The following is a 15,000-nucleotide window of genomic DNA, read 5'->3' as shown; positions in this document are numbered from 1 at the left end:
CACACAGATGAAGATGACATACTGCGTGATGACACAGTATACTAGGTTGAGATTCTGCAGAAACAATACTGCTCTACTTCCATCAATCACAATATGGTTATTCCTCATATCCTTTGGCGTCCCGGATATCTTAGCAGTTATTATGAAAATTACAAGCAATTCAGCTGCAGTCCCTGACAGTTTCTTAGCTAGCGCCTTGAAGGGGCGCCCACATTAACAACATTAGGAGGTGCAATGGCCCAGTGGTTAGGACAGCGGACTCGCGGTCATAGGATCGCGGTTTCGATTCCCAAACCGGGCGTTGTGAGTGTTTATTGAGCGAAAACACCTAAAAGCTCCACGAGGCTCCGGCAGGGGATGGTGGGGATTCTTGCTGTACTCTTTCACCACAACTTTCTTTCAGTCTTACTTCCTGTTTCTGTTGTACCTGTATTTCAAGGGGCCGGCCTTGTCACTCTGTGTCACGCTGAATATTTCCTAGAACTACGTTAAATGTGCACATGTCTGTGGAGTGTGCAGCCACTTACACGTTAATTTCACGAGCAGGCTGTTCCGTTGATTCGGATAAACCGGAACCCTCATCGTCGTAACCGACGGAGTGCTTCCACACATTAACAACAAGGTCGACATGGCCCACTGTGTGTACCGCTAGATCCTTAGAACTTTTCGATCTAGATAAGCTCCAACCGTTAATTTTCTCTTCTTCGCCTTCACCTGTCTCCACCTTGAATATTACTGTCTACTCTACTTTCCCAGTACGAAAAGAATAAAATTTGAAGTTCTCCGGATATCTGTTTCTTTATTGCCCACAAGGGGCTAAACACAGAGAGGACAAACAAGGACAGACAAACAGATTAAGTCGATTACATCGACCCCAGTGCGTAACTGGTACTTAATTTATCGACCCCGAAAGGATGAACGGCAAAGTCGACCTCGGCGGAATTTGAACTCAGAACGCAACGACAGACTCAATACCGCTAAGCATTTCGCCCGGTGTGCTAACGTTTCTGCCAGCTCGCCCCTTTATATTTCTCCTATATAGTTCTCCGGATATCGACGACAAGAGCAATAAACGTCGTAACAGCCGGGATTATTGAGATCGTCTCGAGAAAATCAAACTTTATTCACTCCAACGCCGCCAGAAGCTATAAAATATTCCAACCGTATTGCCCAGATGCTGGTCGCAACTACTTTAAAATTCACCTAGATTTTGGTCCTCTGGTTATCCGTCCTCTGCAAAATTATGCTCCCATCACAATACAATATTAATACACAATTTGTCCTAATCCCTTTAACATCATGTCAAGAAACAGAACAGGAATAACGAAGATCTCTAGAAAATTACAGATAAACCGCCGACGCCCAGACTCGCATCTGCAAAGAAAAGCTCCATACTCAAATAGGCTATGGTGCCAAAACAATGACTATAATTTGAAATATCATTAAAATGTGCATTTCCAGATGGTGCTATTAAATTAGCAATAGCTTGTACCATTCTGATAGAAACTCTTTTAAGTATTCCAAGTGTTCTAAGTATATATACATAGGTAGATAGATAGACAGACATGTATTTATGTATGTATGCCTCTAAATATTCAAATATATATACGCATGTGTATTATTTGCATATGCGTATTATTTGGATATGGCTGCAATGCTTTCGCCTTCGCCCTCAACAATGTTTTGAGACGTAATCATCCCGGAAAAGTTTTAGATGAAGTGTTACGTGCTGAAGATTCGAAATCGAATAATTTTTACAACAATAATAATAATAATAATAATAATAATAATAATTTGTTTTGCTACTTCTTTCCTACTTTAAAGATTTTTACCTTTTTATTTTATTCTTGTTGTTGATGCTGATGATGATGTTGCTGTTGATGTTGATGATGATAATAATAATGATGTTGCTGGTGTTCTATAATATAACAATTTCAATTGAGAATTTAACACTTTCTCAAGTGTTTGCGACCAGCTAACATAAGTAATATTTTTATTCCTATTTTGAGTCTTCTGCGGAAGTTTCGTGCAGTACCAAGCGACATTGTCTTTCATTGACATTCTATTCTCTCAGTTAGTCCAATCATTTCAGTTCACTTTTTCAACTTCTTACTTTATATTGTCCAATTTTTCCAACGGCAACAAATATAGCCCCAACTTTCTACAACCATGTCCTTTTATTTCCTACTTCAAATCCTCATATCTGATCTACCTTTCTTATCTTTATGATACTCTTTCATCTCCATCGCATGCTGTAGCTATGATAAAAGGAATTATATTATTATTGAATTCGAATCGAAATAGCTTATAATTTCTTCAAACTAATCCAAGCAACATCACAGGACGTTAATATGAATTTAGCGAAGGCACAAATCATATCTTGAAATTATTGATTATCATTGCAACTTACGTTTAATCTGGCAATCTAGAGTACCTTTTGTTACGTTTGAATTAACCATGTTTGGTGTACCTACAGCATTAGATGGGTGTTTTGACATTTGCATACAACGAATTTTCTAGGTTAGCATTTGCGATACGTATTCTTACAACTCGTTATTTTTTTCATATTCACAACAAATACTCTATTTACGAAAGTACAATATCTTTGTGAACATCTAGACAGGATCCTTCTTTAAACACACGCGAGTGTAGAGATGAATTAGCGACTGTTTGAGAATTATGATTGTAGGTGATTGTATTGTTCAGTGTAAATGTTTAGATTACCAGCAAGGTTTTCACAGGTGTATATCATCAATGACCGTTGCCGAATTGAATAAAATCACTCCATTGTTTTCGAACAAAACAGTAGGATGTAATAGCAAAATTTTATCACAGATCAATAGATTAAGGGCAAAGAGTCATACCAAAATTGATTTCATTGGTTGTTATTGTGTGCTCACATATTATGTCCCAAAGTGTCTTAGCTTATGAAAAAGATTAGTTATTGACGTACATGGTAAGAGAGCTATCACCTTTAACAGCACTAACAGCTACGATGGAAAATAACATTTCCGGAATTGTATGAAGCTGAAGCTATAGCAGCTACGACGTTAATAGAATATCTTAGAATACTTGACTTTATTTGATTTAAAAGGGAAGAATATATCGCGATGCCCATTGACACAAACATATAACTGAAGCAAGGAGAGATGCATCACAGAAAACATGCCGATGCCATTTGACATTATTTTGACTATATGGCTATGCGTTTCCAACATCCACGACATACGGTTCCAATGAGTTTTCAAATGACGTTCGAGAAATCACGTAATTAATCCTTAATTAAAAATTCCTTTGTTCTTTCTAGTGGATCTGTCTATGGAGGACAACCATGTGTATAGTTTTCAAGAGCAAAAGTGTAAAGAAGGTTTAAATACGGTTTTAAAATAAGGGTCAACAAGACTGCCTACACTGACTTTCCAGAAACATTTATGCATATATGTTGCACTAATAATTTATATTAACTTTATTTTTTTATATCTGCCACCTCTTTGCACCATCATCATCTCAATGTAACGATTGTTTCACTCCCTCGTTGTAACTCGTAATATTATGTGTAAGTGTGCTCTTTACAAGAATGCAGCGTATGTGTTTATATATGTACACATACACTGTAAGGGATTATGCTTCATTTTTGCAGATAATAAATTCTTACTATATGCTAGATCTCCAGATCTGCATAATTTTCTTACTTTGTTATATATATATGTACAGAGATAGAGAGAGATAGAGAGAGAGAGAGAGAGAGAGAGAGAGAGCGCTAATCCAATGTGTTCTTTAAAAAAGTGCACTGGATTACATATAACTGCTCTTGATATGACAAATGTCTAAAACCTTAAATGTATTTAGATATTCAATTAGAGCGATTATATATTAGATAGTAAAAGCAGGAAAAATTATATCATAAAAATCAAAGTAGAGATGAGTCCATAATATAAACATTATTAAGGCGGCGACCTGGCAGAAACGTTAGCGCGCAGGGCGAAATGCTTAACGGTATTTCGTCGGTCTTTACGTTCTGAGTTCAAATACCGCCGAGGTAGACTTTGCCTTTCATCCATTCGGGCTTGATAAATCAAGTACCAGTTGCATTCTGAGGTCGATATAATCGACTGCCCCACTCCCCAAAACATTTCGGACCCTGTAGAAAAGAATATTGTATTAATAAATAAAATATAAAATATATAAAATATAAAATATATATAACTATGATAATCAAAATGAGTTTGGAGAAATCTTACGATCGTTTCATGATCTTTCGAAATGAAATCCAAAGTTGTTAACTATCATTAGGAAGTATATCAATTCCTCAGAGAAGAGGATGAATTTCAGTGTAATAAATCGAATGATAGTGATGTCATTGAAATTCGTACGATAAAGGTGCTGTTTAAAATTGTAGTGGTATAGATCTATATTGGTATAAATTTGGGCTAAAGAATCCGTAATGGCTGTGTGTAGATAGAAATCCCATAATTCTTTTCTCTTCAGTATGTAATCCATAAATGTAAAATAAAACACCTTTATCATACGATTTTAAATAGCGTCCCTATCAGTCGATGTTCTACACTGAAATTCATCCTTTTCTCTGACGAGTGCATATACTTCTTAATAATGGTTATCAACTTTGGATATCATTTCGTAAGGTAGTATATTCATGAAACAATCGTAAGATCCCTCAGACCTATACTTAAATGGTCATAATTATACTTTATATATCTATTTATTAATACAATACTGTTTATATTATGGATTCAACTCTGCTGTGATTTTTCATGATATTTTCCCTACTTTTGCTATCTAATATATATATATACATACATATATATACATATATATCATTCAATTGCTCATTATATATGTTGAATAAAAACAGTCAAGATATTCGGAACAAATTCTACTGACCTCTAACGTAAATCATATACAAGGCTTCTCTGCGATACATATTTGCCTTTTGCATCTATTTCTTTGATAGAAACATTTAAACTACTGGATAGTTTCGTATACAGTCCGACTTTGTAATACGAATATAAATTTTACTAGCGTTTAAATTATGGCTGGCAGTTCAAATAATATTAATATCGTCTAATAAGTGCATTCAACACATATGTCGATCATGTGTCTCCAAAGATATATAGCAACGGATGTGAAATTAATTGCTTTCTTCTTTCAACAGATTTATTATTCTCACACTCTCTCTCCCTCCTTCCCTCCCTTTATCTATTTATCTATGTATCTACCTATCTATGTATCTGTCTATCTATGTGTCTGTCTATCTATCTATCTATCTCTCTCTCTCTCTCTCTCTCTCTATCTATCCATCTTTCTTTTTCCGTCTCTCCCTGTAATATTTATGTTACATGCACCGCTTGGTGGTGAATATACTTCTAGTAAAAATAAAAAAAACTAAATAAAAAATGCATCGCACGAAATGCTTTTAAAGTAAATGCTTAAATGAATATTTATTATACTTCCTTTTCAAATCCCGCCTAGATTAATTTTGCCTTTCATCAGTCAGAAGTCGATAAAATATGTAGCAGTGAAGTACTAAGTTCAATGCAATCGACTGTACTCCTTACCCAAAGTTTTTGGCGTTGCGCCTATGTTATAAATCAATAATATTATAATTTTTGGACTATTAACCTCATTTTTAAAGATAGAAGCGTGTAGATATCCAGGAATAAGAAATCGATGAAATCGGAGAACAAAATGATCGAAATATAGTCTAAGTGTCAATAAGACAGAAAAAAAGACTCTTCTTTAAAGTTGAAATTAATAGTCTAAAATACGACATTCATTGAGTATTTAGTTTCTTACAACTAAGTTATAACAGTTTTCTCATCCAAGCTGTAATGTCGCTTCGTAGAAAAAAGTAAAATTGTTTTGAAACATCTTCAGTGGTTTCGGCAATTGTCTTAATGCTTGCAGTACTCTTTTCATGTATCATATTCTATAGCAACCGTACTACAACTCATCCTGTTACATGTTTCCTCAAATGTTTTCAGCCGAGTTTGTTGCTATAAATTTTTATTTAGTGTCCAAATCAGTGTTCGTTAGTCATTTCAGATTAGTGTAATGGACCTATAGTCTTGAGGCTCATTCATCTTTTCTTTACAATCTTGAAGCTTTGAGGATGCACTTTTTGTTTTATTAAAGCATCTCGCCGTAGGTTGGATATATGATATTTTCAGATATTCATTCCGAAAATGCTTCACATCATTTACTCCAAGACATTTCCAATTGCATTTTCGTAACAAGGTTTCTATTATAATGGAAATACTCGAAATATTACTGAATGGATCGACCTAACGAGGTTTTAGAAAACATATGTGAATATCACACGAAAATATTTATAAAGAACTAAACGACTCAGGTAAAATATATCGTTAAAGACAGGGATAGAATCAAAACTATTGAAAATGTTGCAAGACGCAACAAAAATTTTAAGAAAATAAAAATAAGAAATATGTGGAAATTTTACCGGTGAGTGTGTTACATTATAAGGCACAAAGGAAAATGACTTTCCCCAGACACGACAGAATATGCTTCAACACACGAACTCACATCAAGAATCTTGCAAACCAAATCCATAAACGAAATATATATATATATATATATATATATATATATATATTGTGACGTATTTTTGCCATTTCAATATGGCTAACCCCTATATATAGAAAGTATGTGAGATTGAGAGAGAGAGAGTGATGGACAGACAGACAGATAGACAGACAGACAGACAGACAGATAGACAGATAGATAGATAGATAGATAGATAGATAGATAGATTGTGATACTGGTGTTGGCGGTGGTGTTTGTCAACTCGGTTTCGAGAGTAAACTCGTTCTACATATGGAATTACGATAGTAACAAGTTTGATCACTATCTTGCTCTCGGTATTTCTGATGAACTGCTAAATAAAATTTGTGGAAAACTATGGTAGGAAATTTTCTAAGGAACCTGTTCAGCAGTACGTCTGCCACTGCAAGCAGAGCAGATGATGCAGATTCGACTGAAAATCGAATGCGTAAAACAAGTTCCTTTGTTACTTAAACGTAGCCAACCAAACCATTGAATATGTGAGTGTTTACGAAATACATTGACAGTAATTTTTTAATGTTATTTATGCTTATCATAACAAGAGAAATCTGAGAAGCCAGAAAAGGGAGAAGAACTATAGTAACACGCGTTTGCTTATACTATCTGTGCATTTATAACATTTATTGCTAGAAGAACGAGCAGAACCATGTAAGAGAGATTTAACTAAATGGATTATTTATTTCCTAAATCGTTTGAAAAATGAAGGCCACAATAGTCTTTATAGTCCTATGATATATACCATGCTAAGATTGTTACATCTGATTAAGGCCTCTGATCATATATCTGCTTACTCATCTTTGACTAACTGCTCAAAAAAAATATATCACCAGGAAAAGCAAAATATGAAAATGTAGATGAACATGGTAGAGACTTTAAACGGATCAGGCAAAGCAGTAATCTTGTTTGAATGGATTAAAAGAAAATTATCAGAGTTAAGCTGTCTTCAGCTGCGATGAGTGAAGTGGTAAATGCATTTTATAAATTTTAGTAAAGCTTATTCTGTGTTGCGTGGTCTTATTGGGATAACATTAGTAATTACTGAATCTTCACATCCGAAGCAATCTTTGTTGAAATGTTAATCAACTGGTGGGTGGAATTTGTTTCAGTATATCAAACATCGTTAAATGAACAGCCTCAGCGCCAATAAACATATATTCTTTATATATCTGACTATACCGACAGCATACTATCAAATATAATCAGTAATTTTATGTATCTATTTCTTATTTGTATAGTAAGGCTCTTAGATTAGAGCTAAGTAACATTGGTTAGTGTTCATATTATCGAAAATAGAAGTACCTTATCTTTATTACATACAGAGTTTTCACACCTAAATATCGTATGTCAATACGACACGGCTTCGCTGTATTAGCATAAATGTATCTTGTTATATCGTTCTCTGAACATCTTACTGGAAGAAAGAAAAACAGTTGCGGTTATGCAACGCGAAAAAAAAATTGCCATTGCTCTGACCTCTGCATGATGTGCAAAAGAAATTAGACGCTTCATTTTTGACATAGGTAAGCGTTATAATTAATACTTTCGAAAAAAAATTGTGTGGGGATCGGCATACTAAAGAAGCTACGCTATGTAGATATGCACACACTCACTCACTCACACACACACATACACACACACACACACACACACTCATACAGAAAAACAGTGAAAGAAAGTGAGAGAGAGACATGGATAGATACATATATTGATTGATTGGTTGATTCATTCATTCATTGATATATACATATGTTTGTATACTCCCTTTCAGTTAATATACTGCCACAATAACAGTTCTGAATGTGAGATGCTAAAAATAATTCAAAAATCAAAAATCCAGTAATATAGTTACTAGAAACTATATTAATAAACCCAGAGAAAGCGAAAACAAGCAGTCATATAAATATGCATGTATGTATGCATGTATGTGTGTCTCTATAATATGTATGTGTATATGTGTATGTGCTTATATATATATATACATACATATATATAATATATATATATATACATACATACGTATCTCTCTCTCTCCTTCTTTATATATATATATATGTATATATATATCTATATATATATATATATATATGATATATATATATATGTATTATATATAATATATATATATAACATATATATAATATGTATATATATATATAATATATATATATACATGTATATATATATATATATGTATTATATATATATATATATATACATATATATATATGTATATATATATATGTATATATATATGCACATATGTATATAAATATATATATATATATATATATATTATATATATATATAATATATATATACATATGAACATTATACACACACATGCACACACACACACATATATATGTAATATATATTGACGCTTTCATAATCTGATTTGCATAGAGTTGTTACTTTGTCAATAGTTTAGAAACTTATGAATAAGCTATTGTCACACGGAACCTGCAATAAAGATAAAATAAAAAGCATTGAGAGAACACTGGTAGTATTATCGATTATACAAGGTAAAATAATTTGATAAAGAGAATTTGGCTGCAGGAACCTAAAATATACACACGGATCTCAGAGAAAAGCCAGGTTACTTTATCTTGTTATACAAATGTATAGAAAGGCGGTGAGTTGGCAGAAACGTTAGCATGACAAAATTGTGCGGCTGGAAATGCAGGTCTTGATGCAAAATATGTCTTACTGATCAATTACCAATGCCAAGTGCAGTGAAATTCCTCCAAGCAGAGCGATTCGGACTCAGTATCAAAACTTGTCTGACGCGTTCCACATTTTCCGAGGTCCGTACCGTTCGTGGCGCCCCCACCAGTCTCATTTCCATTAGTGTACCTCTTGTACGAATTGTATTCAACCAACGTAATATTGAGCTACGGGTGAGAACAGCCTGGTTTTTGTGAATATTGAAGTGGCGCCGAAACTCAGGTAGCTGTTGTTGGAAAACACGCAATACTCTATCGTCCACAGTACCATGCTTCACCTGAAATAAAATAGAATTGCTATGACACATAGGACCGAATGGTACCTGTCCGATACATGTCTCTCACCCACAGGCTGAGTAATTAGCGATTTCAAAAACGTACGTCGTCGATGATCAAAATATGGTTGGACAGGCGGCGAGCTGTTAGAACCGTTAGCACGCCGGGCGAAAAGCGTAGCCGTATTTCGTCAGCCGTTACGTTCTGAGTTCAAATTCCGCCGAGATCGACTTTGCCTTTTATCCTTTCGGGGTAGATAAATTAAGTACCAGTTACGCACTGGAGTCGATGTAATCGACATAATCCGTTTGTCTATCCTTGTTTGTCCACTCTATGTGTATCCCCTTGTGGGTAATAAAGAAACAGATGATCAAAATTTTGTTGGACGCGGATCGTTGTACAATTAATGTAGCTCCTTAATTTATACGCACACATTGATTGCCATATCTAGGAAAATATCTGGTAAGAGCTTCTGAAATTTAAAAGGGTGAACGATTAAATATATGATGTTTAGATCATTTATATTTTTTGAAAAAAAAAAGACAGAAACGAAATCCCCTGAGGAGCTGAATGGTCAATACACCAAATTGTAACAGAAAGCACGCATTTATACATACACTCGCTCTCACACACACAAACTGAGAAAAATAAAAACATACAAACATACATACAATCAAACATACACACATTCAGACATATCAAAAAATGTATGTATACACAGTAATAACCTTATAAATGCTTCAAACTAGTAACTTGGGAATTCTGAAAGGTAGTTATTGACATGAATAAAATTCTGTCACGTCATTGGTATGGGATCATAGGAGATTAACACAGTTGAATTAAAGGCAATTTAAGAAATAACAATATCTCTAATGCTTGCCAGAAGCTTCTCATCAAAGAACAATTGATACAATTTAATCATGATGTGATGGATGGCTCTACTGTTTTGATGGCTTTCACACAGATTAATTTCCGTTGTGTTTACTTTTTCAAATTGTTCCGTCGAATGCAAGACTTTATCTTTAATATTTTATATTTGGTCTATTTTTGCTTGCTTTTATGTTGAATCTCTATTTTATTTCATATGTCAATCATCATAGGTCTTTCGTTCCCTTCCTGTTTGTGTTCACCCTATCACTATATATATTATATATATATATATATATATATATATTATATATATATATATTACTTTGTCATATACTTTGTATATGTATATATATATATATATATATATATATATATATATATATATATTATATATATATTTAATCAATATAGGGTGGCAAAAAAAATTTTGTAGAATTCTTTTTGCCACCAGCGGCCTAGTGGGAAAAAATTAAATAGTCATAGACCATTTTAAAGTTCAACATCAACAATCAAGGAACGGCCATAATAGGCCATTCACCCACTAGAAATAACAGCCAAAGCTTCAACCGCAAATAAAGATTAATTCCGTAAACAGGAGAAAATTTAAAAAACATTTACCTGTAATTACAGGGTAAATGTTTTTAAAATTTTCTCCTGTTTACGGAATTAATCTTTATTTGCGGTTGAAGCTTTGGCTGTTATTTCTAGTGGGTGAATGGCCTATTATGGCCGTTCCTTGATTGTTGATATATATATATATAATATATATATATATATATATATATATATATATATATATACATATATAAGGTTAAGACCATTATTTAAAATAACGATCATATAAGGTGGTCAACTTGGGAAGAAAAAAATATAGGTAGTAAATATTATTAAAATTATATTTGAGGGTATCTTAGAAACCCATCAAGCTAGAAATGACAGCCAAAGCCTGACTCCGAAACACACCAAGTATTCATAAACTAGCATATTTACTAGTTTATGTGTCTATATGTCTTCTCCTCTTGTTCTATAATAAAACTTGATACGGTTTCGGAGTCACGCTTTGGCTGCCATTTCTAGCATATCAATAAAAGATACATATTCCAACGAAAAACAGCAAATGGAGTAGACCATGTCCTGAGGGTCGGCTGTAGACTTTTCAAGATACATTCATTTCCCGATAATCTTTCATAAGAACCTAGAAACGTAGTTCTTACATATCTTCAAAATTCTCTGAACGATGAACTTTTCGTTTACAAGAAATTTATGAACGCTGATATTTTCCACAAACACGAAATGTATAACAATTTTAGAATGAAATGTAGCCTTTCTTGGATTTGTGATTGCTACATCACTTCACACTTCGAAGGCTATGCTTCTGGAATCCAAAAGCAGGAAATAGCTTCAGAATACCACATGACAAACGGAACGGCAAAACCTTAAAGCCGAAGATGTAACAGGCAAGTGTCAATTAAGTCACTGTTCTGTATAGAACATTACACTTGTATTCAGTAGCTGTTCAAACATGTCATCGAGATATTGACTTCGACTGAGAAATAATCTTGCTTAAACAATATGTAGTATAATCTGTAGAAAGCACTACCCTGGGTTGTATGAAACATATACACGTATCCTATGGAATACGTACACACATAGTCGTTCAAAAATATTCACGGAACATTCCTATCAACAATTCTACTAGGTTCAAATTCAAGAGCTCACATATTTATTGGGCCCTGAAATGTTACCTTGTACATCCATAAAAGTTCAGTCTTGTACAATCATAAAAGTTGCACCGGTGATAAATTTACATTCAATTACTATTAGTTCACTACGTTATGTTATAAAACGTACAAACTAAAATGTTGAAAAGATAGGTTAGAGAAACAAAGAAACAGAACAGATAACAGATTTCTTGCAAAAGCATCTGTAAGTGGCATACTTGCTTTATTATCCGGATTCCGACGATGGAGCTCTTGTATTTCTCTTAAAGACCAGCCATCCCTTCTAGAAAAATATTAATACATATATAACTGTATATGCATACATACATTCATATATATATATATATATATATATATATATATATATATATATATATACACATACATACACATACATACACACATGCATATGTACGAGTATATATATATAAATGTAATATATATATACATATGTGTATACATAGTATATATATATATATATATATTATATATAATATATATACATATATACATTCATACATACACACACACATATATATCCATACATATATACATGTGAGAGAGAGGGAGACAGTGTAGATGGAATTTGAATATACGTGTGAGCCTTGTATAATGTATTTTCTATCAATATCGCATAGTGATGAGTATATTATATGAGGCAATTATTCACTGTGTGACAACGAATTAATTATTGCTCTCAATTCAGAAACAAATCGTTGATGAAATATAATGCGGTATTGATTATTTACTCAGTTAAACCTATTTATGTGATGGTTAAAAGAAACGATAACCAATGACACTTGCACATAATCCCTCAACGTAGAAGCCTTTACGCAGACTGTTCGAATGAATAGAAATAGCAGCAGATTCTCTCTCATATCGTACCACATTATTTTTGAAACAGAATGATATAGTGCACAATCTAGACCCTTAGCCACGTGGAAAATTGTGGGACGGCCACCTGTCTATGAGACTTGACATAATAATGTCAACGCTTGTGAGAGCGCAATGGCCCAGTGGTTAGGGCAGCGGACTCGCGTTCGTAAGAACGCGTTTTCGATTCCCAGACCGGGCATTGTGAGTGTTTATTGAGCAAAAACTCCTAAGCTCCACGAAGATCCAGCGGTGGGTAGTGGTGAACCCCGCTGTATTCTTTCAGCACAGCTTTCTCTCTACTTCAGCCACAAAGCAGAAGAACCATGGTGTAACCATGGTAAGACTTTCAGACCCTAGTCTAGATTGCAAATCCTCAGTACCCCAGGATGTTTCAGCCATCGTTTACGGAATGAGGATAACAACGTAGCTTTCGCGCCCGTGCGACCGCTAGTCTATCGCGTGTGGTGGGTGGATCTACAAGTTGCCACACGCATTCTTAGTAGCTAAGAGCAAGCTCGAATTAGAGATTATTCTTTGTGGCTAATGGTGTGAGTCCTGATTAGGAGATGTCAACGCTTTGTCAGTAATTGATCAGCTAAAGTGTTAATCAAGATATGTCATATTTTCGCCAATACATCGTATCTCAGTTTTCTATTGCTTATCGTCCAATATAGAACATAAATTTCTATTTCACAAAATAATAAGTGATATATATGTTATCCTGATGTTTCTCACGATATATTCATTTCAATTACAATTGATATATTAGATGACAAATGTTTTAATTTCTGCAAACATGAATGAAGATTCCATCACATTGTTAATCATTTGCGTTCTAATCAAGATATGGTTTATGTATATAATCAAAACTTTGTCGGTCACCAATATCTGGCGAGTGGAAATAAACTGGCATTCGAGATTGCTGAAATGAGGATTTTGTACGAAGTCTAATAGCCTCATAGATATTGCACTGAAATGAAACTGCTAGCAACCTCGACAAAACAAATTGATTAATTTATTAATATATTACTTGATTCGTGTAATGAAGGTGACGGAATATTTAAAGCGTAATGGCTCTTCATTAGAGGCTTGGATAATTATTCATCAATGTTATTTTGTGGATAACTGACAACAATAGCAGTAACAACTATTTTTAATGTGTCGATCAACATTAAATTAAAATATCATTAAATATAAGATTTTCTTATCGTGGGTGTTGTGTTTGTGAAAATTGTATAGATTCGTATACGATATCGATGTCCTAGACGTCTATTTAATATTTAATCACTTTTCTACGAGAGAGAAATTACCAATAATAATAAGGAATAAATTTTGTCGAATTTGGATTTTCTTAATTTAAAGTAAATTAGTTTTGTCCTCAAAATGATTTAAGAATTTTTATAATGAATATTTTAGAAGAAGACGTGTTCGTACCGAATAAGGAAGCAAGTTAGTTTATATACTAAAACAACAAACACTTTTATACGCTGGGGGCTTAATGTAATAAATATATTCAATTGCGTGATATTTTATGAACGGATGCATCTATTAGTGGATGGTCAGCACTTCTGCCAACATCTAAGAGAACTGAGGCGAGTAAAATCACCTGGTCTAATCAAAAACATAACGAAACTCAAGCAATGATGTAGAATATATGATCAATGAAGTGGTTGTATTATACATAATCCACTCAAGCGTTTCCCCTCTATAGACTAAGATATGTGATAAAATTACTTTTCACCGCCATTTAATAAATATTAGCTTTAGAAGCCATTTTTTTAGAGCTGAGTATAAATTAAAGATTGCAGCGTTTCTATTCTTGCTAGATATATGTCTCTGTACATAGTAGTTTTGTTGTTTCAACCGGAAATTAAACATGGAAGACTAAATGCCAATGAATTTCTTTAGTTCTATAGAAAGTTTAAATCACAACG

General features: G+C 33.6%; 2 long non-coding RNA genes across 2 annotated transcripts in view; one reads left to right on the top strand and one right to left on the bottom strand.

The window, feature by feature from the left end:
- LOC118762237 overlaps positions 1 to 9,869 on the top strand; it is a 17,888-nt gene extending 8,019 nt beyond the window's left edge. The window contains exon 3 of the long non-coding RNA XR_004997990.1: positions 9,794 to 9,869. This is a non-coding gene — a long non-coding RNA (uncharacterized LOC118762237). The remainder of the gene's footprint in view (positions 1 to 9,793) is intronic.
- LOC118762236 overlaps positions 1 to 12,378 on the bottom strand; it is a 17,686-nt gene extending 5,308 nt beyond the window's left edge. Inside the window, exons 1-2 of the long non-coding RNA XR_004997989.1 lie at positions 12,368 to 12,378; positions 4,977 to 4,983 (exon numbers count right to left, since the gene is read on the bottom strand). This is a non-coding gene — a long non-coding RNA (uncharacterized LOC118762236). The remainder of the gene's footprint in view (positions 1 to 4,976; positions 4,984 to 12,367) is intronic.
- Between the last annotated feature and the right edge of the window lie 2,622 nt (positions 12,379 to 15,000).

The sequence above is a fragment of the Octopus sinensis genome, linkage group LG2 (assembly GCF_006345805.1).
Source record: "Octopus sinensis linkage group LG2, ASM634580v1, whole genome shotgun sequence".
Classification (NCBI taxonomy): Eukaryota; Metazoa; Mollusca; class Cephalopoda; order Octopoda; family Octopodidae; genus Octopus; species Octopus sinensis.
The sequence above is the reverse complement of the archived record's forward strand: the minus strand, read 5'-3'. Positions and strand labels throughout refer to the sequence as shown.